This window comes from Oryzias latipes, chromosome 11 (assembly GCF_053564925.1).
Source record: "Oryzias latipes strain Hd-rR chromosome 11, Olatipes_Hd-rR_3.1".
Taxonomy (NCBI): domain Eukaryota; kingdom Metazoa; phylum Chordata; class Actinopteri; order Beloniformes; family Adrianichthyidae; genus Oryzias; species Oryzias latipes.
Genome location: NC_136247.1, coordinates 25762596 through 25788643, shown reverse-complemented (window position 1 = coordinate 25788643; position 26048 = coordinate 25762596). Strand labels below are relative to the sequence as shown.

General features: G+C 40.1%; 1 protein-coding gene across 4 annotated transcripts in view; it reads right to left on the bottom strand.

Moving 5' to 3' along the window:
* Positions 1-26048, bottom strand: part of LOC101160329 (semaphorin-6C) — a 203229-nt gene that overhangs the window by 130356 nt on the left and 46825 nt on the right. For 3 of the 4 annotated variants that reach the window (XM_078955080.1, XM_020706938.3, XM_011480925.4), the window contains exon 2: positions 5261-5422. The gene's annotated coding sequence lies outside the window, so the exon portion shown is untranslated. Of the gene's footprint in view, positions 1-5260; positions 5423-14602; positions 14693-26048 lie in introns of those variants that run through there. The other variant, XM_078955079.1, reaches the window with a different exon arrangement.

Genomic DNA, 26048 nt, shown 5'->3' with positions numbered 1-26048 from the left:
CTTCGACTCTGCCATTCTTCATATCTGCTGCTACGCTAACAGGAAGTTGTTTTACACGTCATTGACGTATTTCCGGTCGAAAAATGCGGAAGTGTGAAAAAGGTCTATTCTAGCAAGTCTAAAAAGAGAAGAAAAGAAGACAACACTCATGCATCCCTGACATGAGTGTTGCGTCATCCATATTTACTAGCACCTCAGTGAATCATCTCATCATCTACACATTCAGCTGGTTGTGTTAAACATCCTTTAAATTAGTAAACATGATGGTCTGGTTAGAAACTTCCCAAGAAGAAAATAAAAAAAAACAAATTTAGAAAAACGCATACATATTTATTGGTTTAACAACATTGTCCATTGCGGGTTAAGTCAGTGGTGAATCAGAATGCATCCATCCTATCCACAAAACACACTCTTCAGTATTTACTGTGACGTTTTGTTTTGAACTACTTGAAGCTTCTATTTTACAGTATATGCCCCGTCTGCATAAATCCATAAATAATGTATTTTAATCAAAAATAAATACATTTTACACAGATGTTTCTACATTTTCTGTGGTTTAAACGCCTGAATGGCATTTTTTCACTCGCTCTGGTATGTTTGGATTTCCTATTTTTAGCCTTTCAAAACTTCTCGCTCCTATTCCAGAATCTTATCAGATCTGTGTGTGCTCTTAACAGATTTTTAACCTTCACTTTTCTCGTGGGATTTTTTTTTTTTTTTTTTGCGCAAGACCCAGAGGGAAGCTGGCAGAACTTCAGTTCAACACAAACCCTTCCTCCACAAAATCCTCCAGTCAGAACTCATTACAGTCACTTCATGTATTGTGTCTGACTCCTACAAAGACACAACAAGACCCATCATGAATGAGTCTTTGGAGCTCGTCCATCATAAACTGAACTCCAACCCAGATGCCTAAAATATTCTGTTTGACATATTTCTGGAAGCAGACATCGACATCTCAACGCTGTTGTGTGCGACCGTCTTTGCTTATGTGGCACCGGTTTTGTGATAAATCAAACATTACAACAACTAGGGTTGGGCGATGTCCCTTAAATTGGCCGTTGACGATGTTTGCTGTCAACCATCGGGATGGACGATGATATCGTCGTGGGGGGCGGGGGGGGGGGGGGGGTATTTTTAATATTTCGGTCTTATATAATTGCTATTCGTTATTTTACTTTATTACTTTATGTATTTTATTTCCCAACTAATGACTCATCCGCAGTATAAACTGAGGGAAGTGACTTTAACAAAAAAGTAACAAACAAACTAAAAAAGAAGTAGTCCGCTCCCGCACTTAATCAGTCAAGTGGACCGGCGGAGCGCGGACTGACAGCTTTGTGTTTGAGTGGAAGGGGGGTGCTTTGTTACATGAGCGGTATGGAGATTTAGAACTGCGATCCGTTCCGCAGCTCTAGGGGAACGGGCTACCGAACTCAGAACCGGGTCTAAAAGTGTGTGTCTGAGCAGAGGATCGTGAGCACACACAGCGGTTTGAGGCGGTGTGAGCTTCAAAGCAGAAACGCCGCTCAGTCCTTAGAAATCGTTCAAACAATCACGTGGATTTGTGTTTCCAGTCGTGTCCCGACTAAATAAAGGCTGACGTTATTCCCAAATGTTTAAATGCAGCCAAGATGCAGTTTGCAGCACCACCCAAAGCTAATGCTGTTAGCCCGTGTTAGCATTCTGCTAATTCTGGCTTCTTTCCGGCTCCGTTTTTCAACAGAAAAAGCAATGACCACACGGATTAAAAATAAAACGATGAGCGAACAGGCGTTTCATAATAATCGTAACATTATTAAAAGCACGTTTAGAAGATCGTCTCGTATATTACCGAGCTGACATATCAATGAATAAAGCCGCTCGGCAACATTTTGTATGGAATTGTTACATTCAATAAAGTTTAAGAAAAAAATAGCCGCTCGGCGGAACTGATATCCGCTTCCGCTTTTTCAAACCCTACTGCGCATGTGCGAATGATTTATTCCGACCGAAAGTGTGACCCATGTGAACGTTTTTTATATTCTGAAAACATTTTTCTGGAACCATGTACACGGTTGGATTCTAATCCGACCATTGATCCGGTCAAGGTATTTTTCAAATGAAACCGCGGCTTATGGTGTCGACTCGCAGCGTGGCGGGGGCGTGGCATCACGATGGTGTCTCTCCATCGGGATGTCAGTCACCCATCACGATGGACGATGGTATCGTCCATCGGCACAACCCTAACAACAACAGATAATTGCATTTGAACTAGGGCTGCACAATATGAGGAAAACTCTCGCCATGCGATAATAGTGATCAATAATGCGATAGCTATATAGCTTGCGATACCTGAACAAATAGCAAAACAACCAAAACCATCATTTCCATTTCACTGCAAGAGTATAATTTAAATAAGAGTCAACAGAACTTAAAGTACACTCCAAATGACCCTCGTCTACATAGGAGGCGAGCATCTAACATAACAGAGCTCCATTCGATTGTTTAACAACGTGAAGGCGTTCATCCGATTGCTCAAATGCATAAATGGATTTATTTGATTCATTAAAATACTTCAGGCTGTCGTAAGATTGTTGAAGCACATTTAAGGTGACCATTATTTGCAATTTTCGCCAAATGTTGGGATATGCGTATTGCACAGCTTGATATGGCAATAACGATAAATTTGTGATTTATTGTGCAGGCCTAATTTGCACCATAACTCCGTTTACGTTCGGGTCACATGACATAGGAATATGAAAGCATCACAGTCAGTTTAGGGCAGTTCCCCAAAGGCTTTAACATCAACAGAAACGACTCCTGCAGACGGCTCAGTGGCCTTGTGGTTAGAGTGTCCGCCCTGAGCATGGAAGGTCTTGGGCTCAAACCCAGTCCGAGTCATACCAAAAACTTTAAAAATGGGACCCAATGCCTCACTGCTTGACACTCAGCATTAAGGGGTTGGATTGGGGGGTTAAAACCGCCAAATGCTTCCCGAGCGTAGCTGTGTCTGCAGCTTACCGCTCCCCCAGGGCAGGGGTCAAATCTAATTATAGATGGGCGTCAACAAAGAACGGTGTCATCTGCATAGAGTTATTTTGGTTAAACGCTCAACTCCCAAACACCTCCATTTTTGGTAAACTTATGATCACAAAAGAAGGTTCACTAGTTCTGCTGGAGCAAACCAGAGTAACTCATGTGCACGGACATGTCCTGAGTCTGCAGATAACGTTAACATAATTCTAGCCCCGTTTTTTAGGACTCCATCCAGTCCAGGATTTCAGCACTTTTTAACCTTTTGACTCAAACGTAACTGATCATTTCATTTCAAACCAGAATTACAAAGATGCTTTGATAAGCAGCTCAGTGTTGCTGCTGAAGGTGCCAAGACCACAACCAAGCTGTTGCACCCAAACACTGTAGGACTGTGAGAAAGCATTTAACCCAACAAAGTGAAAGACGACATCTCCATGGCATGAGGGCTGGGCGGTAAATCAGTTTATCAATTGATTTAAATTTGTTTTTTTCAGAAGATTTCTTTTCGGGAAAATCTGAATTTTATTTTCCAGTACTCTGCTTTCTTGGGCTTCCCATTTCTCATAAGGAGCAGATGTGAAAACGAGCTTGTTTCATAAAAAGGCCAATGTCATTCGCTCGTATTTACATTTATTCTGTTTTAACGTAATTTTTTTTAAAAGAAAGTAAGAAGAGAAATAAAGATTAGTGATTCAAATCATAAAAATCAAATTTGGTATGAACACATCGCAAGTCATAAAATCTCCACCACAAGTTTTTTTGGGTCAAAATTAAGTTTTGTTTATATTTTTCAATGATTGCCCAGATAAGAGACTTCTTTTCTTGCTTTGTGGATAAACCTGCCTGAAACAAAAGGACCAGACAGTCAGAGCTCCACCCAGAGCTAAAGAAACAAAACGTCTGCAAGAAAAAACGTCAGTCTCTGCAGTCAGATCAAAATACTATTATAAGCAAAGAAAAACCATGGTGAAAAAGTTTGTTAGCAATGGGAGTGCTGGGAACAAGTTTTCAATGCACTAGTTTACTTTTAATATGCGTTTTATGGACCTGGGACAAATACATGTAACTGCATATAAAACACAAGTAGTTTGAATTTCTAGAAAAAAATTTAATTTCATTACAAGCTCAAGGTCCAAATGTAAAGTCATTAGACATCCAGAGGATATCGTATTTAAATAATATAAAATAAACTTAAAACCATAAAAAGGTACGGAGCAGGGAGCTTTTGGCCCGCTGATTGTAGCTTCTATATCACTGCTACAAGCTTTTTTTCTTTTAAATGGCATTCTTTGTCTGCTCTTGATTCACACCTATTTGAAAAAATAAATACTCAGAAAAACAACTTTATGCTTAATTTCTTAATTTATGTCATCAGAAAATGCCACAAGCACGTGTTAAAAAGCCCCAAATCCCCATTTTCATTGTAGTGGGTGAGCATGAAGAGTGTCAGCTCCTACAGTAACAAACATCTCACTCTTCCAGCACCACTGTGGTCTTTTTTAATGAAATCCTGAGGGCATCATTAAATGCCACCTGCAGCCTCTGCATGCTAGATACCCTGTAATTAGTCCATAGGTGTGCAATAAACAGAGCAGGCTGGTATGATTTAAATAACAAAATCTGGACTGTATCAGAAAATGAGTAAAATCTGAGTGAACAGCCTGAACATGAAGTAAACAGTCTTGTCTGTACATATCAGTCATGTGGAGGAGCATTCCAATAACAAATTATCTACTTTGGTCACAAAAAAGTATAAAATCAGCATAAAATAATTAGATGAAATTTTGTGGAAATGGTGCCAACATTTTATGCATGTAAATGCAATTTAGAAAATGGTTTTCGAGACAGTTTTAACTAAATATTTTAGTATTTGGATTATGGCTAAAGTATTTCATTTTTTACATTTGAACCACTTTAGTATTTTATGCCAATTACCTGCAAAATGTCAACCTCTTTTTGTTCAAATTATAAAACTGAAAATGTTTCTCGGGTTTGAAATAAAGTACGTACAATAACAAAGAGCCAAACTATTCTTAAATTGCAACAAAACGGATGGTTTTCAGAGGAGTTTGAATCAATAATTAGGAGCATAAATTAAGGATTTAGGTTTTTTGGGTTGAGATTCCATTAAATGTCAAATGACCTCAGCAGCCTGATTGTAAAAGCAAGACTTGCTGATTTGATCTTTACTGCATAAAAAGAGGGAAAACAGGAGAAATTATAAATATGAAGACACTCCTACCTAGAATCGAGGACAGTCCAGCAGGTCCAGAGCACACAGCAGAGCCAGGAGGCGAAGGAGGGAAACCCAAATCCAAGCACAAGCTCCACAAGCTCCAGTCCAGAATCCCAAAGTCCAGAATGCAAGAGTAATTCAATCCCAGTTTCTCAAATCTTTATAAATCTGATGAAGAGAAAAACAAAAACAGGGAGAGGAGATTGAATCAAATGTGAAATCAGAGCTTTAATCTTTGCACAGTGTCTAATGACGATGGTCTAGTTTTTCCTCACAGATCTGGGACAAACCAACCAGCTTGGAGTGAAAGCAGGTTTCTTTGAGAGCACAAGCCTGGATCTTTGTCACACCAGGTATTTGCATGTTTGCAAAGCATAATTGAGAGCTCCAAACCACATTCATTTGCCATATTCAAACAGTGTTTGCATCAAAAAAAATGCCTGTTGTGATTGAAATAAAAACGTCGACATGCTCAGAAAGTGGGTTTGTAATAAAGTCTTGATAGGACCCCTTACCAACTGAAATCTGAAAGTACAGATTGCACAACGTTTAAATGTTTAAATTAAAATATGCTTTCCATCCAATTTGTTGTCATTTTTTATCATTTATTTCAGAACCTGCTCAAAGTCAATCTGTTCACATGAAAATAAAAGTTCTGAAAGTTTCCAGTGGTTTCCTGCATTTGAAGGGTATTGATAGCAAACCAACTGGAGTTATTTCTGCAAAAACATCTTCAGTTAGATGTCAAAGATGTTCACTATAAGCCAACACCATTGACTATGAGAACTAGACTGAGTGACCCCTCCCCCTTGGCGTTCCAAACAGGAAGTACCTGCAAAGGGCCCAAAATCCCACAGAGAAAATCAGCAAATACTCAGTCATTGTTATTCAGAATAACAATTATTGCTCTGCTACCTTTCATAAACGCATTCTTTTAAATCCTACTTTTTTTCATATTTTTATATACCAATCTGATGCCTCAATGAAAGTCCAACGTTGAAAACTTGACAGATTTGCTAAACTTCTGAGCGCGCCATAATGGATCAAGACAGACACCTGCAGCTGGAAATGAATATATTGTAGCTCCCGTTGAATAAAAGCCTCAAACTACCAGCAGCCTTTGTATTTTTTTTGGTTCACCATCAGAGCTTCTGATCCAATAGTTTGTTTTTCTTCTTGTAAACTCGATTTTGTCTGCCTACAAAGTGTGTTTTGTTTCTCTTATTAGAGGTTGTGTTAATCGATTAGCTTTTTCCAGTTTGCAGCCCGCAGACGACGGCGCCGCCGCCATAAACAAAAAGAGAAAACAACAGACGAGGATGTGCTGCTGATGCCCCATTAACTTCAGCCAACTACTGTATCTGCTTCATCAACTCATTCGAAATTTTTCATCGAAATCACAGCTGACATGCACAGCCTCTACACACCATTACCCAGCAACCCCCAGCGCGCAGCTCCGACGTGCGAACGCACAGAGAGAACAGGCTCGGTTCATTAACAGCCTGCAGGCCAGGCCTGAAACTCGCTTTATGTTTTCATGCTGAAATTCACACGGCAGCCGAGTTGAGACCCAAATCAATTTGTCTACATTAAAATCTGGCAGAGACGCGACACACAATCAAACATACACAGCTTCCTACAGACTCTCCAATTGGTTCTAGCAGTCTGTACTCTCAGCCAATATGAGGAAAAATGCCTCTCAGTGGGAGCAATTCTGTGCTAAAACCAGGGATTATCTGGCACAGGACCGCCAGAAGAAAAGAGGTTGACCGTTACATTTCACGATAAATAAGAAAAATCTAAGGAGACTCCTGTAGAGTACGAAAAGTGCCAAAAGTACCAACTTTAGAAAAATGACAATTAGGAAAAACAGGATATGTATGCTGTGCAATAAGTTCCTTTTTTAGCTTTTGAGCCCGTTTTTCCCCCCAAAACTAACATTGTTGGAGGGTTTTTTAAACATTTTAACAAGCCAGATTTGTGATGAAAACTAGCAGCAAGATAATAAAAAACAAAACAAAAGGACTTTTCCAGAAAAACAGGGGTCTTGATATATAAAGCTTCCATAAAAGTTGCAGTGAGAGGTTTATTAACCCTTAAACTGCCTGCCTGACCAAACGGTTTAACACATTTGATTGTGTGGTTTACTCACCCAAGGCAATAAGAAACACAAACAAGAAAACAATATTGATTTTTCTTTTTCTTGCTAGGCTTGTTAAAAGGTTTAAAAATTGACCTGTTTTCCTATTTTCCACCGGGGTAAAATATTGTGCTCACTTCACTTGTTACTGGAGGTAAAAGAAAAAAATTATTTAGTTTTACATTACCTGATTTTCTTCATGTATAAGCATTAACTTTATTTGGTGAAGTGGACTGATTGAGCCCCCCCCTCCTCAAAAAAAGAAGTACCTGCTGTCTCCAAATGGCCAAAATTCCATAGACATCTGTAGAAGTCCTAAGAGTCCTTTGTCCTCAGCTGGGGGTTGGGGAGCCAGTGACTCAATCCCCAAACTGGTCACCCCTTTCAGCTATTAACCTAGGTGAAACTGGTTTAGGCTTCAAAACACTGCCGTAGATGGATGGAAGAATAAACCTGAAACCACCATTCTTATTAAGAGAAGGTTTATCCTTCTTGACAAAGATGTCTTCTTTCACTCTTCGCTCAAACCATCCATCTCAACGACCGGAAACCATGTAGGCTAAGTTGACAATACCATCCAGTCTCAGGTCTGACTCCTCCCCCATGAGCGCATATATACCAGCTCTTCAACCCACTAATTCAAAATTGACAAAGCCTCTTGGATAAGAGGTGAAACGTCTTCTAACTTTAAAACCAAGTCCAGATGACATGCCCTAAACCTACTACAACCCACTGTGATTGGTTGCTTTGTCAGCTCCGCGCGCGACAATGACAAAGTGTCATTCATACAAACTGGCATTAACATTAAACTTTCATATTAAGGCAGGGGCCGTGAGTTTGAGACCCCTGATGTAGACTCTGGCACTGGTACACTAGCTGCAGGTCGGAAGAACGAATCAATAGTTCGCATGCTCATAGCTCAGACGCACGCACATATCAGGTTGTGATGATAATCGTCTCCGTTTCCTTCCCACAGATGTTTTAGCGTTCGATTATCTCTAGGCCCCTCTCCCTCCACGCATTTAGGCCACTTACAGTGGCCATTCTCTATTCTTGTCACACGCATTGGCCGCCTCACAGACAGGCATCACTTAATGAAACAGGCGTGTGTGCTCGCGTCTCATGAGTGTGTGTGTGTGTGTTTGCATGCGTGTGTGCTCGCGTCTCATTATTTCATTGCTCATTTCGTTGATGATTGACGTGCCCCTTCCACGTTTAATGTATAAAAAAATTTGGAGGGTGGGGGAGGCAAATTTACTGGTAGCACATGTGCGACTGGATGTAAAATTCAGTCGCACACTCTCAAATTTTGGTCGCGAAATGCGGCCATTTGGTCGCAGTCTGGAGCCCTGTATAAATAATATTTTTGCTGTAACACAACTTATTCAAGTTATCAAATGACCCATCAGACGCCTCAGTAAAAGTAGGTGGTCTTGTGTTAAACCTGTGAAGCCTTTGATCGATTCTCCCGAGCCCACTTTCAGTGGAAGGGGTGTGGCCTTTTAACATACTGATTAAAGAGAGTGGTTGCCATGGAAATGTAGACCAAGACTGACAAGGACCAATCCCTGCTTCCTGAGGACGTCTGGTTCAAACATGACGACGGACAAAAAATGGCGATTTCATTTGGTTGGAACTGGAAGAAAGTCATTCCTTGTGGGTGATGTCACACCTAGGGAGGGGCGATATATCGGTGCCAGCATCAGTATCAGCCGATATTTGAATAATTTGAGTTTATGGGTGCGATATTTAAAAAAAAAATCTACCGATATTCTTCTGACTATTTTCAGAAACGCATTACTTTAGTATACTTAAGTACAGTTGTTCCTAATAGATTGGGAAGCTTATGTTTACACTCAAAGTCAGTAACTGACTGTTTTCAGGTATTTTTGAAAGGCTACAGATACCTGGTAATGGGGAGCTAATGCTTTATTATATTTCCAATATTCAATAAACGGTCTTAATGCTTTCAGATTTATTTATATGAAATCCCATCAGATCCTTTGCTGTACGTTAAAAGGGTCAAGTACAATGTGATTGTCCAGTGAAAGTAAAGTTGTTCATTTCTAATAAAGAAACAAAAAGGAAATCTAGATTTGGTGTTACTGTGTAGACGCTGAAGTATCGGCAAATATCGGCTATTGGCCACAGTTGCAAGGAAATATCGGTTATTGGTATCGGCCAAAAAGAATATATTTCACGGTTTAATAAATCAATGGACTAATGTAACATTCAGTTACAGTCATAAAAATTGTAAGAACAGTAATTAGATTACCTCATTACTGAAAAATGTAACTAACACCATTATTTTAAACAGCGTTATCGCAAAAACTGTACTATCAGTTTGAAAAGCTTATGTAAATTATAGTTTGAAATCTATCTCTTAGTTAGTGAATTGTGTTATGGTGGATAGTTTTCAGCAGGATAGAAGTTATCAACCAGAAAAAAAGCTGAAAAAACTAAAAGATAAAAAGATCCAGTCAGAGTTTTGGATGGGAGTTGTGCATGTCGTGACTTCTACACACTGGGAAATCTCAGTCAAATTCCTGCTTTGTGCAAACACGGCGGTTGAATCAGATTTGATTGTGATTTGATTGCCAGCGTGCTCCAGGGGCAATCACACCCTTAAAGGAAAAAAAAACTCCCACAGCTCCTCGCTCCGACGGCGCCGCGTTTGACCTGGATAAAAAACTTTGGGGACGCAAACGCATTCGGCTCCAGAGAGAAACACCCTGCCAGCTGCAAATTAACCTCCAAACAGGACAAATTAAACTGTCCAACATAATCAAGGCATGGGTGGAAAGAATCAGAAGGCCACAACTCCAACCGCTTTTTCTGATTAGAGGCCCAAAAACACAACGATAGGACAAATGACACAGGCTTAAAGATTATTGTTCTTTTTTTTTATTGTTCCGTCAATAATAAGGCAGGACACAAACATAATGCCAGAAAAAATTCTGATTATGGTTAATAAAAAACAACTCGAGTGTGTGTTTTATTTTTTTCGACTAAGTATTTTGTCCCTGCACTTAGGTTTTATTGTTGCTTCATTTTGCAAATTTTCTTAAGTGTTTCTTGATGCAAAGCCTTTCTATAATCCAGAAACAGCCTCTCTATCAGACAGAGTTTCACTTTGACTCAACCAACTTTACAGTTTGATTCTGTTATAGGGCTGTAAAACTTGCAATCTCAATAATGCCATGATTTTACAACTGAGAATTGAGAATATATATCCTCAAATATGAAAGGGTCTTGCTTAGAGTGTTTTAGCCAAAATGGCAACAACCAAAAGGATAAAACAACTGGCTACAACTCAGCCCCAAACAAGCCCATACTCCTACAGTTGTTCCCTATTTATTGCAGGAGTTGTGTTCTATAAATTACCTGCGATTAACAAAATCCATGAATACAATTTTCACAATCATTTGTTTAAAGGCAGTAAAAGTCCTCACTACACATTTTACATACTTTTCTCAGACAGACATGAACATTTTCACACTTTTCTCTCTTGTTTAAACTCTCAAAGTTTAAACTTTTAAAAGAAAAATAGGTTTTATAGAATGAAAACAAAGATCTGTTTGTATTTGAAGGTATATGTAAATTTAGCAAACTGAATGCATTCTGTCCAAAAGAAATGGCATGGAGATTGACTGACAATCGGCCAATCAGGACGCCAATCAGGACGCAGAACACAATGCACTGTAAAATTAAGAGAAAAAAACGTGCAAAATTGCACTACAAAAAGTCTGTGAAACAGCGAGAGACCGCTGTACAACCACTTGTCATCAACTCCTTATCCTGTTAAGCCATAAATTGCTCAGGAATTTGAATTGCGTTGATCTGTAAACAAAGACAAAGCATTCTATTCCAAACTACTGACTGTTGATCTTCTGCTTAAACGTTTAACTTGCTATAACCCAACAAAACAATGCCACAGTTTTTGGAACAATATGGAGAGAATACATGTTGAATTTTGGCGGCAGATGGAATCTTCTCCAGAGCATAAAAACCTGTAGAAATTCAGAGCGGCTCCAACCGGCACTGCTTCACGCTCACACACTCCACGGGTTAATAAATGTAAATCTGCTGCCACTGTCTGCAGGGAAACTGTCAGATCTGTCACCTCAAGCAGATTTACAACGCAGACATTACACCCTCAGTGAGTTAACGCGCTGTGTACATGCCTACCGTGAGCTCCATATGCCACAGCTTTAACTCTGACCGCTCACCTTCTGCCTGCATGCCATCCCGGTCCCTCTGCTGCACAATGACATTTAGAGACGCTTGTTTTCAATGTTTGGGATGGAAAGGCGACACAGCAGGATAAGAATCTACAGCAGGAGCCACGTGGGAGAATGCCGATTTACCCAGACTCCAAGAAAAAGATGAATATATATTTGCAGTCTTTGCAAATGGAGCGTTTCATAAACAGCCTGCGGGATGGGTAACACAAACAGACCACTTCAATGATAAGTCTCATGCTGTATTTAAGAATTAATTACAAGAGAAAAGTGGAAGGAGCTTCTCGTCCCTACAGAATAATTACGGATCACTCTGGAAAGTTTGGAAGACTTGCTGAGCAAACATCTGTGCGTTTTTGATCCACCAGCTGAGCTAAAAATGAAATCTTGGGCAAACGTTCAAGAGGGATGCCTGTAGGCCTCACCAAGAGCGAACACAGAGAGGAGCAAATGTAATTAAAGAAACATGAAAAAACAGCCATTCCAAATGTTAAAATGAAATAAAAAGGTAAATTAAAGTAGCAAGCGGCGTTGTATGGCCCGCAGGCAATACACCCCACGCCACTCTCTTTTGACCCACCCTCAGAGCAGCCCCCCCCCCGGCTAACCTGACAGGTACATCTTTCTACTCCCTTTCTTTGGGAAAACGGATAAAAACAGAGTCTGGCGAATGAGGGTCTTAGGACAGGGATGCCCAGTTTAGTTTAGTCTGTTTGGTTAAAGTTCAGTATTATCCTATTGAATTCTATGCATTTATGATTCTCTTAGATTGTATGTTTACCTTACAATTACCGGTACGAAGCCCATTGAGACGACTGTTGTTGTGAATTTGGGCTAAATAAATAAAATTGAATTAACCTGATCAGTGCTTTACATAAATTCTTTTTTGTTTTTTTTAAATGACTTTTCAAAATGGAGATCTCTGTTGGTTTGATCTCCATAGCAACCATTTTTAGTTTCCGTTGCCTGATAGTGACAAACCGGTCTAAATAATTTGTTAGATAAATTGGTAAAACTTCATTATTGGATTTCCTTAGATTCCTTAAATGTTCATATCTTATGTTAAATCGTTTCGTTCAGCTTCAATCAACGATGCACGTTTTACATTTTCACAATATTCTGATAAAAAAAATACGAGCAACAGGAAAACCCCACTTTTGCAAGATCGCCACGCCAACGCCTTTCAAAATCTACAAACTTTAAAACACCCCCCCCCCCCCCCCCCAATAGCTTCTCAATGATGCTCAAAGAATTAGGAGGCAAGAGTTTAAATCCCTATAGGAGGCGTTTTCAATTATAGAAGGTACTGGAGGTGTTTTTTAATTCAAGATGGCAGAGTTCTTCCTGATGTCAAACGTCAACTAACCTTGTGTGAAATTTCATTAAGATTGCTCATACAAAAGATTCACTTTTCCATATTGAGCAAAAATGTAAAACATTGCTGAATTTCACATTTTTCCACAAAATGGCCACCAAGTCATAGGTCCTGTGGCCATCCTATAATACTTTGAGAAAATCCGTCTGGATAGCCCTGAAACCTGGGTTTTGGTTTCATTAGTGAGAAAAATTTAAGAGCCCCGTCTATTTTTTTAACCGTTTCGGCCATTGTGATGTCATCGTTTTTTTGCGGGAGGGTGTTCATTATCCCCAAAGTTCATTTTTACCAGGTGCAAGGTGCGTGCAAATGTAGGTGAGTTTTTGGTGAGGCGGAGCGCGCAGCAAGTTAAAAGAATTGGGAAAACAAAAGTATCCTTGCAGTCCAGAACTGCTGCAGATTAGAGCAAACTCAGCAATATAGCAGGAGAGCAGAGCCATGAAGACAAACAGACGTGTATTACCAGCTGTAAGTCATGTTTCAAAATAAAAGTGCATTTGTGAAGGAACACACTCGGCCTTTTATTCTCTGATTGCAGAGATTTGGAGCAATTCTCACAACACAAAATCTGCAGGTAAAAAGTTCTCGTGCGGGTTTGTTTGCAGTGAATACCTCATTAACTCCGAACAAACGCTTTTCTGTTTCCTCAAGTACAAACAGTCAAATCTGTGCCTCCTATTAGCACACGTAGAAGATTAGAAATAAATGGGCTAATCCAGGCATTGTGCAGAGAAGCAGCGGGCATTCATGTCGAGTTTTAGACCTTGTGAAGACATTTTTTTGGCAGCTCTCACTTAGGGAAATTCCTTTTAAAGGGATTACTTGTGGGTTTTAGGGCACGAGTTAGGGCAAAGATTTGGTTCGAGTTGAGGTTTTTTTTGTTTTTTTTTGTGTCAGCCAATTTATAGACCAGTAGTCAAGAGAAAGGGAGGAGTGACGAGCCCCTTCTTGTTATGCGGTTATAACAAGGATAAAAGCCAATCTTCATATAATCCCTGGGCTATCTTGTGTTATTAACCCAAAAGGCAACACAAATTGTAGAGACAATTTGAATACTTCTCAAAAAGACCAGTCTTTGCTATTTCTGGAGAACTTATTGTAAAGCTTGAATAGCATGCAGACGGAGGCAGGAGATGACTAAAACGTCCGGATGGGTGGACAAATGACAGGGGAAGTATCATGAACACATGCTGCAAACCGCGCAGTGGGTGTGCGAAATGCGCCGCAGTCACATGTTTGGCAGCGAGGAGACTCTGGTAGTTTGGAGGTCAGCCAACACGCATGCAAATGCATGCACAATAAAAAGGTCAACCTAATGGCTTTTACGCCTTCAACGGAATTTCTCAGAGACTCCGACATTCCTAAACACCAAGAGCTGAGCAAAGTAAACATGTTGGAACAAATGCAGGTGGCAGCTTTGCTGACAAACCCCAGATATGAGGCAACAAAGGGAGCCTGCATAGTTTCCTCGCTCCTGCATTAGAAAAAAGAAAGCAACGTTTTTAATCTCAAGCACCTCAGGTCAAATCATCAGCAGGATGGCTTAGAACTCAGCTAAAGGTGTCTTGGCAAAGGTGTAGTCGTGTGCTGACTTTGGATGCACTCGAGTAGAAGTAGATTAATTAGCATGGCTGCTGTGATCAGTTCCTCTGATCTGAAGGAAGAAATAAACTGCTGACAGAGCAGAAAAAACCAAAGAAGTGATCATTTTACTTTGAAAGTCAAACACTGATCAGGTGAGATTTCCAGAGAGTGAAAAGATGCCTATCTTGATTGTGACATTGCAGGTAAATCTTGTACCTTAGTCACGTGTACCTGTCCGTAGGGTTGGCATGTACCGTTACTCAGGTTTTAGGGCCGTTTGGCCCACAGATGGTTGTAGACTGTAAGGAAGCTACAATTCACTTTCCCCACAACACAGTTAAAACCTCAGTTTTTGGGTCACCGTTTTGTTTCGGTTTGATGTATAATTTGTAAAATTATATTCACATCTTTGTATGCTGTACGCATAAACTTTCCCTACGATTTGGTTCAATGGTAAAACATACGATTCTGTTTTCAATCCAACCCTAGTAAACAGAAGCAGCTGTCCTCACTGAAGGAAAGTCTTGTAGTTCCCTTGAAGTTTGTGCGGTCACCTAAAAAGACGTCATGACAATGGAACACACCATTGTCATGTGGTAAAGAGTTTCGTGAAGTATCTTTAAGGATAACGCAAGTTGCATGGACAAGAGATGCAGTCTCACGGTGCTCTTATGGCGCACTGTTTTTACCAAGTTGACCACTGCACGTGGTCAGTAAGGTGCGCATACTGGCCCCCAATAGACCACATGTAATGCTGCACGAACAGGGTATGCACGTGATGCACAAGTAGGATGCCTATAGGATTCACACGTAAGATTGGGCGATGTCCCCTAAATTGGCAGTTGACGATGTTTGCAGTCAACCATCGGGATGGACGATGATATCGTTCTTGCAGTTGGCTCTGCAAGAACGATAACGATATATATATATATAGATATATATATATATATATATATATATATATATATATAATTGCCATTCGTCATTTTACTTTATTTATTTTATTTCCCAAATAATGACTCATCCGCGATGATCCAGTCTAAACTGAGGGAAGTGACTTTAAAAAAAATCAAACAAACAAAATAGAAAAGAAGTGGTCCGGTCCTGCGTTTGATTAGCGAGCGACCATGTCTCTAGCAGAGCAGACGGACTTACAGTTTTGTGTTTTAGGGGAAGTAAGGATGCTTTGTTACGTGTGGGAGACTTAGGACTGTGATCCGTCCCGAAGCTCTACGTGAACGAGCAACCGGAATTTAGGAGAAGCGGGTCTCCTGGTAAAAGTATGTGTCGGGCAGAGCTCGGAGCGCTAGCTAACGCAGTGTGTAAGCTTCGAAGCAGAAAGGCTGCTCAGTCCTTAGAAACCGTTCAAACATTTGTGTTTCCAGTCGTGTCCCGACAAAATAAAGGCTGATGTTATTCCCACATATTTACGTGCAGTCAAGATGCAGATTGTAGCGTTTCACGCATGGATTTATGTTCATCATGCTAATGTTGTCAGCCCGTGTTAGCATACTGCTAATCCTGGCTTCCGGCTCCGTTTTTCAACAGAAAAAGCACTGACCACACGGATTAAAATGATGCGCAAACAAGCGCTTCATAATAACTGTAACATTAATAAAAGCACGTTAAGGAGATCATCTTGTATAATACCGAGCTGACGTATATATGTATGTAGCCGCTCGGCGGAACTAAGTTTCGCTTCCGGTTTTTAAAAACACTGCTGCGCATGTGCAAATGATTTATTCCGACCGAAAGTGTGACTCATGTGAATGTTTTTTATAATCTAAAAAAGGTTTTCTGGGCCCATCTACACGGTTGGATTCTAATCCGACCATTGATCCCATCAAGATATTTTGCACATGTAACCGCGGTTTATAGGGTCGACTCGCACCTTGGCGGGGGCGTGGCATCACAATGGTGTCTCTCCATCTGTCAGATGCACAACCCTATTCCCACGCAAACTACACTCAAATGTTCATTTATCATTTGAACAGCACTAAAGCTACGTTAACAATCAGCATGTGACGCATGTTCAAGAACACGCTGAACAAGCATCCTTGAACGCACATTTAGCATATGGTGTTGACACTGGACAAGCTACGGCTTTCCAGCGCATGTCCACCACCCACAGTTGGAAGAGCCTTGGTGCGAAATGTTGAAGTGCGGCAAAACTAACCTCTGAAAGACGTGTCGTCATAATGCCCTTCAAGCACAAAACACGATTACTAGTTTCTCCTCCATGATCAATTTACAAATTGTTGGCACTTCCATAAATTAAAAGCGATGCCATCCAAACATAACTACCCAATCCGAGTCCCTAATTGGTCAAGCTCAACTGGGTTTAACCTTTAACGTGTGTTCGATGGCTGCGATTTTTCTACATAGAGGCCGAAAAAACGGTCATAAAAACGTGCATAGATGCATGAACCAAAAGTCTATAGGAACATGCGTCTACAAAGACTTTTATTGGAAGTGGCCGCGTGAACCTGTTGCAGAGGGCAGTGTGAATATAGCTTAACAGGCCCATTGTGCAATGCGCAGGGTCCTGGGGGTTGAAGTAATGGAAAATTGCCTGCGTCTCAGCTACTTCACCCTGACGTCTTCTTACTTGTTGTTTAAGTGTTCACTGCGACCTATTGCCCACAGAAAGCCTGTATCCACCCCTTATGGCAGCTGGGACTGAGGAATCAGCAGTCTGAGCATAGATGGTTGGATACTAAAAGGGAGAATAACATCAAAAAGGTAAAAAAAAAATTGTACAGTTTTATTCAAAAAAGTTGGTTAATAATAATTTTTTGTGGCCCAAAAATCAAACACAAAACTATTTTAACTTATTTTTCTGGGCTTCAATAGAAGATTCAGAATGAAAGAGTGGGTGACAGCTTCTTATCGGCTTTTGTGGATGGACGCCATGACCGCTTCATTCGTTACACCCTCAGCATGTGTCTGAATGAATCTCCTCTGCCACACGCAAAGGTCAGACAAATGACACGCGTCAAAGTCACAAGGCGGCTCGCTTCAAAGGAATTTCATCTATCTTCATCTGAGAAGCGTGATTTACCCGAGGCCCGAGTGTCCTCTGAGGGGAGAGGATGGAGGCAAGATGGGGGGGGATATCTGGGCAGGGAAGCGGAACGAGTACAAAAACCAGGACAACAAAAAAAAGAGAGGAGAAGGAGAAAGTGAGGATGGATGTCTGTGTGTGGCGGCACAGACGCGCAGAACATGAAGATGGAGACTGAGATGATACAGAAAGGAAGAAAAAACAGAGGGGCTGTCAGGATGGGGGGGTGAAAATGGTCAATGCTCACGTTGGATTCCCATCATGCTCTGCTCATCAACAACCTGCTGAACAGCGTTAACGATTTAAATGTGCATCTAAAAGCAAACAAAAAAATTTGATCGAGATACGTTATTCCCATCTTCGTGGCAACATCTAAAGCCTTAGAGGTCACACGGACAAAAATATTTTTACAAATTCCATTTTTTTGCCTTTAAAACTTGTCCTGGATGCAGCTGAGCAAACATACCAAGACTAAAAGTCTCAGATGTTGTTGTTGCAATGGGGGTCATGTGATCTCTGAACACAGGAGGCGTTTATTTACATAAACCCTTTTTTATTTGTGCCTAAACAAAATGTTGCAGTATTGTATGAAAAGGGATGTTTTGTGGGATGGTACCGCTTATCCACAATAATCGAGCGATAACAATTGTGACTTTATCCCAACAATTCTGTTGCTGATAAAAATGGGACAGTGGTTAGAACCTCTAATTGCACACTTGCACTGTTGTTTTACCAAGACAGCCATTTCTTCATGTCTCCTCCTCACTCCGCCCCTTCTGTCGCATGTAAGTGATGTCGCGTGCTAGAGAGCACGGCATTCACCCATGTGGCTTTTCTTTAGCATGTTGGATACAAACGGCGTTTTGCATATTCAAAAAAATTGCCATGAGGGGGTTTAAAGAAAAAGAAAAACGTGAGGCTTAAACACAACAAACTAACAAAAATGTATCATTGAGAAAAAATACAAAGCGGCCAGCAGTGGTAACGTTAGCGGCCGTACAGAAAACAACGGAAAGCGTCTGGTCCAGTAACTGCTGGCGAGGTGTTTAATATATTAAGATGGTAACCCACGAGCTAAAGAGATGCACGAGAAAAGTATCGAATTTATAAAATTTGTTCACCAGCGGTTTTCTTTTGTGGTGGACTTGCGCTTTAAGCAGCTAATACATTATCAGGAGGCAAAGACACTTTTTTGGCAGGCAATAATACTGCTGCAAGTGTGTTAAATCAGAGCTATCGCTGCTACATTGTACTTAAATTATTATTTTTTTATTTAAAATTGTTGATTATCCGTATCGAATACAAAATGCCAGGAAATAATGGGTTGTCTGCATCGGTCACAAAAACTCATCGTCGTGCATCACAGTTTGTTGTTATTGCTAAAAGATAAATATATTTACTAAAAGGTTAAGACGCACATCCACAAATATCCCTTCAAACTCTACTTGGTGAAGCATTATAAAAGCTCTCTTCTAAAAAACAAACATCACTCATCTGATCAACTTGTCAATGACTCAAGCAGTTGTTCCACAGGATTGAAGATGACAAAAGTAAGCCTTATTTATAAATTGTGGAATAAAACAGAGCCTGTCAATTACAGACTGGTAAGTAATTTACTAATAACGTCAAAAAGTCATTCTTAAAAACACCTGAACCATTTGGATTCCACAGAAACAGGAGTCTGTGATTTGATTTGAAAGGTTTAGAACTACCTAGACAGAAACAGTTGTGTTGCTGCTGTTGTTTTTTTAGGGGCATTTGATACAGTGAACCATCATGAACTCAAATCCAGACTTACTGCGTTTTATGTGACAGATCACATAAATAAATGGGTACAGTCATGTCTAACGAAGGCGGTAAGTGCAGATATTTTTATTAGTATGCTGTATTTTACCTTTGTTTAATATTCTTATGGTCGTTTCTACCTCATAAAATGATTTATTTTTTCAACAGTGTCGACCTTTCAGGGTGTTTTTACATGTGTTTTCACTACTCATTAACATACAATGTCCCTTTCGTAATAGATGAAATGGTAAATAGAACGCACAACTATGGACACATTAACGCACACATCAACAGCAAGCAGGTGGAGCAATTTACAAAATAGTTAAATGAAGGATATTGAAAAGGAGCTGGACACCCCCAGCAGAGAGCCAACTGCAGACAAATCAGTGGTTTTAAAATACATTTCAACCCTAATTTGCTTAAAAAGAAGAGGAAACGTGCATGTTTATTGATTAAAAGCATATATTCAGGAGTCTCCCTTTAATGTTATTTGAACAGCTGGTTGGTGCATTCATGCAACCGGAGCCCATTCAACCCCTGATTTATGAGATCAAACCGTCAGTCGAGCTTTTCAAATTCAGGGTGTGGATGTCCAAGTTGTGTTTTAGAGGTGTGTGCAGATGTTCTGTTCCGTTCTGAGAGGTAATACGCCCAATTTACTTTTATGTAGCAGCTCAAAGCTTTTGGATGCATAGGAAATTTGGATGCACATGAAGAGGGTGGCAGTTTAGCTCATGTGGTAGAGCAGGTCGTCTAATATCCGAAGGGTTGGACGATCAATCCCCGCTCTCCCCAGCCAGCTGTTGCCCCCTCCAGCACAGCTAGTCTGCAGCTCACCGCTCCCCCCCGGGGATGGGTTAAAGTGCGGAGAACAATTTCGCCATTGTGGGATGAATAAAAGTAAATTAAAAAAAAAAAATCATCAAATCCACCAGTCATGTTTGAACCAGTCAAAGAAAATAATACAGAAAAAAATTAAACTTTGTTAGTGTCAGAAGATGCTGCTATATGGTGCTAATAAATGGTTTGAAACCCTTGTTCTAACCTGTGCTGACTTCCTGGAACAGACGTTTCCAGCAAATGAAAAGTTTCAAGTATTTGTTAAAAAACAAGGACTTGCTGGATCTTTGTTGCCTACTTTCCAATCCATAACGCCATGTTTATGAACAATTTTCCAGCCCTTTTGGTTACGTTTGATGCACATAAAGCCTTTCTACCAACATTCAAAAATTCTACAAAACTTTCTTTGTTTTCCACTATTCCACTCCAGTTTAGATTTTTGTTTACAGCAGTTCACCTATAGTAATTTCACAGATTTCTTTAGTCCATTCTTTTTACAGCGCATTGTGTTTTGCATCCTGTTTGGCTGTTGACCTTGTCAATCAATCTCCTCCGTGCCGTGTCTCCTGCACAGACTGCGAGCGGATCACTGTTTTTATTCTTTGATATTGAACAGATTTTTTTTTTTTACAAAGTCAAATTACAAAGTTGAATTTTGAGAGTTTAAACAAGAGAGAAAATGGTGAAAATGTTTGTGTTTGTCTGAAAAAAGTGCATAAAGTGTGTAGCCAGGGGTTTTACAGCATATACACATCTTTAATTTATGTAAAAACTAAAGATAATTTCATCCATCACACGTTTTTAAAACGCAACTCCCAGTATAACAAATTCATATCCATAAAAAAATATGAATTTTACCGACATTTATCACCTTACTCAATAAGGGCATCTATAAAATATCTGACAAAAACTCAAATCAAATCAAAAATGAGGTTTTACAGCAGAATAAATGGGCAGCACTGGTAACTATAAATCTCAGAGAGTTCTACAAACAAAAGAAGTGCACCGGATGGCAAAAGGAGAACAAATGAAAAGCTGAAAGAAAAGATGCCCTCCAGTGAGAACAACTTTTCCAAACATCCTTCAAGGTTTTCGATTCCGCATCACCCATCGCTCTGCCTCCCCAGGCGTTGATGAGACTTTCAGAGGCTCATCTATTATACTGCAGCCAAACACAGCTGCAGGGAGTTTAACTCCGCTCCTCCTCACATAACAGGGGGGCAACATCATCAGAAAGCCTGTACAGCTTTGCTTTAAGAGGCAGCTTGTCAACATTTTAGGATTTTCTAGAAACATGCATCTGGAATGCAACACCTGACACAATGCAGGAAAAAAAAACGTTATGAAGAGGCGTAAACCCCAAGAGTTTTAGAATCTGTTTCTTTTCACTCTGCAAAAACTTATAATTCAATAGCAAAATAATTTCAGTTTAAGAAAATGTCTTTGTGACTAGAATAGTATTCTTGGTAAAACAATTTTTCTCATCCCGTTGGCAGATGTTTTGCTTATGTAAAAAACTTTTTTTTAAAGAAGTTTTGATCCATTTCTAGGGTGTTTGGGCAGTGACCAAACAGGCCGGTCCCTGTTTCGGACCCCAGCCCGGTACAGGGAGACCCAGATGTGGGTCCGCTAGTGGCTACATATTTAGACAGAAGCACGAAGGTTTCGGCCAAGGACCCACACTAGATTAGGCCATTTGCGCAATGTGACACACATTAAAGAATGCTCTAAACGTTGGTTGAACGCGTATTTAGCCCACCGGGGTAACACAAGACAAGCAGGTAGGTGGTTTTTTTTTCTTCTTACTATTAAAACAAAATGTAAAGCGGTGCAAATCTCGCAAATCTTGTTCCAGGCATTCCCTCTCACGGTTCTATTCTGATATATGAAAGACTTGCAAAACCGCAATTATCAATTCTTCCGCCATTTACAGTTTGCAAACAGTTGACACAGTGACCTGGTTTCCCTTTCAAGGGCAGTTTGTAGAGCCGCAAAACAGTTGTAGAAACTTGTGAAGCTACGCATGACTGCTAGAGTTTTAAAGAGGGAAGCCCGAAGCGCACATTTACACACATCTACATTGACTTTTCACTGGAAGTGGCCACTTGAACGCACGTTGCCAAGGCTGGTGGGAACGTAGCTTTAGAATCTATTTCTTCTGCGCTGCAAAAAATTTGTCACAAACATTGTCTTGCAAAAAAAGTTATCCTTAATAACCACATTGGCTTTTTTTTTTGTATTTACTTTTTTTTTTTAGGATTTTTTTCTCCTTATTTTTAGGCAGCCTGTTTTTGCAGTGTACGACAAGATTCCACATTTGCAAACAAGATAATCTTTTTTTTAAGATTGCCCAATGTTTTTTTGACTAAACAGCAAAATAATACAGTATATTAGGGAGATTATATATATTTTATATATAGTTCAAAATAATTCTTTAAACAGTTTAAAGGGATTTTACTAAAAGTATGGAGCAAAAAAAGCTGAATCTGTTTGTAAAAGCCTGAGATTTTTCTTTGAAAAAATAAAAGCTGACCTCAGCATTCCTGGCATCAAACTGCATCCTCTGAACGGAACTGGACCTTCTATGAAATTTAATTGACTCTGAGACTTTACTCCGTTTCTGTAAACTACACTACTGATTTATTTATGGCAGGAGCATCCTAAAGACGCGCAAGTTAAAAGTTGTAGCTCTGAATCAATATTTTGAGCCCTTGTGCTCATGCCTCAGCTGTAAATCGAAACTGAGCTCCCACTGTGTTGCAAACACAACAAAAGCACAACTTTTTCACATTTTGACAGCATGAAATTGAAAAGTTGTCCTTAAGGACTGAATGCAGCTCATTCCAGCCTTTAGGGGTTTCCTGTTTATGTAAACCTAATGGTTCCTGCCTCCATTGTGAGGGCATAAAAACAAGATTTGGGAAATAGAATGAATTACTTAACAGCAAAAAAATATGTGAACACAATTCAGATTGTTAATTTAAATTCTGTTTTCACATTTTACTCCATCTAAAAGATACTCTGGATAATGAAGGAAATAATCCTAATCACCAGAGGCATCCCAATCCCAAGACTCCTGCCATCTGCCACTATTACCTTCACATTAATCGGCTGGTCTGTCAGTGGTGTTAAAAACACCGCAGCCATCCTTTAAGGCCTCCAGTTTAATGAGTTTCTGAAGAATATTCATGAGACACACTCAAAGAGAAAATGGGATTTGTGGATGATTGGCTGCACGTCTGTTACTCAGTAACGTCATGCACATCTCGACCTCGCCGGGGACCCTGAATACATTTCCAGCAGGTGAGATTTGCAAAGCATCTGCCTTAAGAAGCTGCAGCCGGAGTGACATTAATGTCTGTCCTTTGTCAGCGCTCCTTCTCTCCTTCCTCATTTTCTTGTCTCTGCTTCCCTAATTTCCTGCCGTTTATTTAGGATGTTTTTTTTCTATCTGGAGAAGCTGTGCAGCTCTGGAACCGTCGCAGGACTTTGAAATAAACCTGTGATGGACGCCACAAAGCAAAATGCAAATGAGGGGGGGTCCTTCCCATCAGCAGCTTTTTCCTGGGAAAGATTCTTCAGGTGGAGGAATGACAAAAAGTGTCAGGAGGGCTTTGAAGTTCAAATGTGATGCTTCCTTTTAAATATGAATCCACATTAGGATGCTTAAAGATCCAGCTCACATGCAAACATCATGCGTCATTATAGGGAAATATTTGAATTTCCACATATTGGTGATATTTAAAATGACGCTTTGAAAAGACGTTGGGTGAAGTATTTAGGAGATTGGGTGCTCAGGGTCCCCACCCCGTTTCATAGAAGTTCATGGATATATCATTGATGCATAAATCTCCTTGTTTTCTAATGAAAGTCTTCAATAAGCGTCTTGAGTTGTCTGAGTTTTTGTGATGAACTGGAGGAGTCGCGTGACTGAAAAAGAAAATCTGCGAAGACGTGAAACCACGAATGGTGACGTGCGATGAAGCGGTGGACAAATGTAGCGGCGGCGGAGAGCGGCCATCCTTCAGACGCAGCTCCCAAAGCAGGAAAGAAGCTCACCGTACCGGGAGAATCTCTGAATGATCTCATGGACACAAACGTTAGAAGTGATTACCAATGTTTTGTAGAGATCTTCAAAAAAAAGACACCACATCTCTAAACATCATCTGTGTCTTCCAAACAATCAAATATATACAGACACTGCTCAATGTAGCTCCTCCCACACACGTCCGGGGCTTCAAGCTAAGTATGAACACATTTTTGGGCAGGTAAATTCGCCCCAAAGAGGGGCGTCAGAAGCACTGCTTTATGTCATCTAATGCAAACTCTAGACTCTATTTAACATTCCCACATGTAAATACTGATCTATAACCAACTACTTCTATGCATTAAAGATTTATTTATCACTCCATGGCAACACTTTCATCCTTCAGCCGGTGCATTAGCCATTTCGGAGACGGGAAATGAAGGAGCAACATCTCTTAAATGTTTGTGATCATGACTCAGCATCTCCTTCTGATGCTGAGCCCGTCTCGTAACAATTAAGGCTAATTTGGACATTAATCATTTACAACATAAATGCAGCACGAAAACAATAAATACCAGAAAGTAGCAGCGGGTTCATGCAGTCAAGATTGCAGCTTAAAAAGATGTTGTCACTCAGTTTCAATATATAGACCCACTCTGTCGAAAACAGTGTTTTTGGTGTTTTTAACACTTTCTTGTGGCATTTTTATAGATAATGGAGGACATATATGAAGAATATTAAGCTTAAATTCCATTTCTAAGGATTTATTTAAAGATGTGCAATGGATAGGGGAAGGGGGGTGGCGTTGCTCCGCCCCCGTGGTTCCACCCAAAGCTCCCAGGAGACTTTCTAATAAACTCCTGCCGCTCTGTAGAAACTGTTTCCTAGAAAATGACTTTTTTATTTTTTTATTTTGGCTAAAACGGCATCATCATGATAAAAAAGACCCCTGGCAAGTGGGTGGACAGAACTGAAGAACTAATCTATGGAAAAAAATAAAATCACTTGAAAAACAATCTTATTTACATACATTTTTGGTTACCAAACCTCCTAGAAAGACTTAAAATATACTAAGCATTAAATCCTGAGTTTTCTACATTCTTTACAGACAAAGACAAACTTGACTTGTATAATATAAATTTAAAAAACTTAGCTGCAGTAAACTAATCTGAAAAGTTATTGGATTTCAAGCAATTAAAAAAAAGACATTTAAATTCGTATTGATCCCCCTTCTCTGAATATTTTCAAACTATTGAAGTGATTCCTTCTAGTTTTCTCCAGAGCCATACGTCTGCAGGTAATTATGTACATTTAAATAAATGATCCGGCCTCTGTGCTGCACTTTGCATCAAACAGATTGAATCTCTGTAAACATTTTTTGTATTGATTCTTTCTCAACAGGAGGCAGGAAGTTTGTGTCTACAGTGAGCCACCCGTCAGCCCAACACTCTACGCGCATTCATACGAACACGCGTGATCAGCGATCAATAAAGCAAGAAGAGAAGCTTCACAGAGACAGGGGGGTCACCTGCCCATGTGTATGTATGCGTTAGCGAGGCTGCCATGTTGAAAAAGCAGTCAATACCAAGTACAAAAAGAGGGGGAGCCTTCAAATTTGGTCACCCACAAACACAGGTGGGGTTGGCGGTCTTCATTTTCTGATTGTACCTTCTTCTTTTTTTTAAACTAGTTCATTGCTTTACCTCAAGTGTGACACTAGTCGACTCCTTTTTCCTGA